The sequence below is a fragment of the Oncorhynchus gorbuscha genome, linkage group LG25 (genome assembly GCF_021184085.1).
Source record: "Oncorhynchus gorbuscha isolate QuinsamMale2020 ecotype Even-year linkage group LG25, OgorEven_v1.0, whole genome shotgun sequence".
NCBI classification, from domain to species: Eukaryota; Metazoa; Chordata; class Actinopteri; order Salmoniformes; family Salmonidae; genus Oncorhynchus; species Oncorhynchus gorbuscha.
In genome coordinates, this window is record NC_060197.1 from 25,862,592 (window position 1) to 25,866,862 (window position 4,271).

At 45.1% G+C, this 4,271-nt stretch overlaps 1 pseudogene; it reads right to left on the minus strand.

The window, feature by feature from the left end:
• The window catches only part of LOC124014237, a 21,293-nt pseudogene extending 17,274 nt beyond the window's left edge, over window positions 1-4,019 (minus strand).
• Between the last annotated feature and the right edge of the window lie 252 nt (window positions 4,020-4,271).

Below are 4,271 nucleotides of genomic sequence, written 5' to 3' on the forward strand. Positions count from 1 at the left end.
GCTACTAGGGTAAGTTAGATCGACAAATAAAAAAGTACAAGAATGTGTATGCAAAGACAGACGGACGGACGGACGGACGGACGGACGGACGGACTGGACTGACGGACGGACGGACGGACGGACAGACAGACAGACTCTTATGACTCTTATGACTATGACCTGAGCAATAAAGGCATCTTAAAGTCCATAATAAACTCAGTCCAACAATTGCTGATTTTTCTTTGAAATTAAGGAAACCGTGTTCAAGGAAATGTAAGAAAGCAGCTGAGGCATTAGGGCCTTGGGCACTTACCACTCCTTGGAAGGATGGGGATCAGGCCACAGTATATGGGGATGAAACAGCTACACACCAGCGCCTGTAGACACACCAGAGAGATGTTACACAGTCCAACCCAGTTTACACTTCATACAACTAATGTAAACAGTCAATGGCAAGGCCAGGAGCTGAAAGGACAAATATGTCTGGGATATATATGGGATAATTGTGGGATATGGAAAAACTCCCATCAGACCCATATTCACAATGTGTTTCATTGTAGGAGTACTGATCTACGATCAGGTCTCAAGTGGCAAAACCGATCCTAGATCAGTACTCCTACTCGGATATGTTTTGTGAATAGCAGCCCAGGTGGGTTGAGTGAGGACACTGACCTGGATGAGCTCCTCCTTGGACTTGAACTCGGACACGATGACGTTTTGTCCATCAGACACGCGAGTGAGTGACACACACAGCCTCCCGGAGGCGAGTGTGTGTGCTTCGGCGGGCAGGTCGCGCTCAGGCCCGACCTGATGACCTTGACCAGGTTGAAGGAGGGGTGGAGGGGACCCAGGTTATGTTTCCGGGCCTCCTTGGCAGTCTCGATCACATCCTCACAGCACTTAGCTAGAGGAAGGGAGGCAAGGAGAACAGTCTGTCAGTTGTGTTAGGGCCTTCCATTGGGAGGAATTGGACAATGTTTTCTATTCAAAGGAAGATTGATTCTCAACGGAACTAACGCTACGGTCACAAGACGCAGGCCTCCTAATTGTCCCTAGAATTTCTAAGCAAACAGCTGGAGGCAGGGCTTTCTCCTATAGAGCTCCATTTTTATGGAACGGTCTGCCTACCCATGTAAGAGATGCAAACTCGGTCTCAACCTTTAAGTCTTTACTGAAGACTGAAGATCTCTTCAGTGGGTCATATGATTGAGTGTAGTCTGGCCCAGGAGTGGGAAGGTGAACGGAAAGGCTCTGGAGCAACGAACCGCCCTTGCTGTCTCTGCCTGGCCGGTTCCCCTCTTTCCACTGGGATTCTCTGCCTCTAACCCTATTACAGGGGCTGAGTCACTGGCTTACTGGGGCTCTTTCATACCGTCCCTGGGAGGGGTGCATCACCTGAGCTTATATCCTTCCTGTTTGGCCCTGTCCGGGGGTGTCCTCGGATGGGTCTCCTGACCCCTCCTGTCTCAGCCTCCAGTATATATGCTGCAGTAGTTTATGTGTCGGGGGGCTAGGGTCAGTTTGTTATATCTGGAGTACTTCTCCTGTCCTATTCGGTGTCCGTTGTGAATTTAAGCGTGCTCTCTAATTCTCTCTTTCTCTCTTTCTTTCTCTCTCTCGGAGGACCTGAGCCCTAGGACCATGCCCCAGGACTATCTGACATGATGACTCCTTGCTGTCCCCAGTCCACCTGGCCGTGCTGCTGCTCCAGTTTCAACTGTTCTGCTGGTCATTTATGAACATTTGAACATCTTGGCCATGTTCTGTTATAATCTCCACCCGGCACAGCCAGAAGAGGACTGGCCACCCCACATAGCCTGGTTCCTCTCTAGGTTTCTTCCTAGGTTTTGGCCTTTCTAGGGAGTTTTTCTGCCCTGCAACTGTACTGAGCTAGTTATGTGTGTTCATCTGATCTACACTTGGATGGAAAGGATCTAAAGTGTTTTATGCTCACAGACAGAGTTCTAGTAAAGAAGATCGGGTGATTAAAAACATACCGAGGTAGTCTTATCAGTGGAACACCTGGGAGTCACTGAGTGACAGTGAAAAATGTAACCCTATAAAACGGAGGTCATGAACAGTAACCTATATCTTTCTCCTGGCAATTTTCACAACAATCCAGTACTTTCATTTGACTCTTAATGACCCCTTTGTTGACCGTTCACTCAGTAAGTCTCTCTCTCTCTCAATGCAATTCAATTCAAAGGGCTTTATTGACATGGGAAACATGTGTTAACATTGCTAAAGTAAGTAAGGTAGATAATATACAAAAGTGAAATAAACAATAAAAAGGAACAGTAAACATTACACATACAGAAGTTTCAAAACAATAAAGACATTACAAATGTCATATTATGTATATATACAGTTTTGTAACAATGTACAAAAGTACATAAGGGAAAATAAATAAGCATAAATATGGGTTGTATTTACAATGGTGTTTGTTCTTCACTGGTTACCCTTTTCTTGTGGCAAAAGGTCACAAATATTGCTGCTGTGATGGCACACTGTGGGATTTCACCCAGTAGATATGGGAGTTTATCAAAATTGGGTTTGTTTTCAAATTATTTGTTGATCTGTGTAATCTGAGGGAAATATGTGTCTCTAATATGGTCATACATTGGGCAGGAGGTTAGGAAGTGCAGCTCAGTTTCCATCTCATTTTGTGGGCAGAGTGCACATAGCCTGTCTTCTCTTGAGAGCCATGTCTGTCTACGGTGGCCTTTCTCAATAGCAAGGTAATGCTCAATGAGTCTGTACATAGTCAAAGCTTTCCTTAAGTTTGGGTCAGTCACAGTGGTCAGGTATTCTGCCACTGTGTACTCTCTGTTTAGGGCCAAATAGCATTCTCTCTCTCTATGTCTCTCTCATTTAGACAAGACACAATTGGAACACTTACAGTCCCCCAGTCCTTTGTCTCTTCACTATAAGGTTATCAGGTATAAAAGAAAGTGAAAGAGGCATGGTATCACACAGAGACTCACCTAAGTGCTTTCCATGTCACGTTTTATGTCACACAGGGGCATATTTGCTCTTAATCGTGATTGGGTTTTCCCTTAGTCAGCGAGATCAATCAGTACCATTGGTAGGCCTTTGATCCAGAGGACCAAAAGGCCAAAGGTCCTATAACTGACTCAGATGGCATTTATCAATGGTAGGCTACCATACTTATACACAGGCAGGCATTTGTCTCTGACCATGTAATTATGTAATTATGCATAATTTGTAGTTTATTACATAATACATGCCATTTAGCAGATGTTTTTATCCAAAGAGACTTACGGTCATGTGTGAATACATTTTATGTCTGTGTTGACCCGGAATTGAACCCACTACCCTGGCATTACAAGCGCCATGCTCTATACTGAGCTACAAAGGAGCCCCAGTATAACCACCTATCTATTACATAAGAGCAAAGTTTTAAGCATTGTTTAAATATTTTCACCCCATGTATCAAGGCCACAAGTGATTGTTATTTAAAGGTAATTTAGTTGCTAATCTAAAGTTGCCTAAACACATGAAAAAGAGGCCTAGGCTACCAGTCTGCCTCTTTTGCGTGAAAGTCCCCATCCAGGCATTCTACTGATGAGAGGGTGTGGTGAACTCAAGTGGCCAGTGTAGGGTATAGTATGCCTACCTATGGATGCCTGACTCGCAAGCACCGAGGCGGTTAGGCACCGGCCGAAGCCCCGTAAATCTTGGTGGCACCTTTGATAAGGTAGGGCGCTTGTTCCAACAGGCAGCTGGCCACTCCGATGTGATAAATCCCCAGGAACCCGCAGCCGGCGAACGACAGGTTCCATTCCTTCGTTAGGTCGAACATACCGGGTGGACAGTCTTTAACGAGGACCTACAAGTGTTGGTAATGCGCATGTAATAATCACTCCAAAATGTTTACCCTTGGAGTCATTGACAAGTTCCCTTCATTACTGAATGTCAACAACAGTTCCGAAAGAGAACGGCTCAAACTAGCACACACTACTCTGTCTACTTCTCTTGTGTAACGTGCAAAGAGATGTATTGAGAATCGCCGGAGCGCTGACTTTCCATAACTTCCCGGTTCTAGAACAGGGCTGGTCTGGCCAATCGGAATAATGAGGCTGAGTCTTGTTTAGGTGGAGCCACGCCCCCACATTATGCATCGGTAACACATGACAGTGATGCATTCTATTGGTGTCTATTCTATTCCAATATATTCTGTTCAAATCTATATTTATTTCACCTGCCTGCTATTTGTGTGGAACGTCGACGTTCATTATTAACAGATTTGAGTCATTCAGGCTAACAACCGG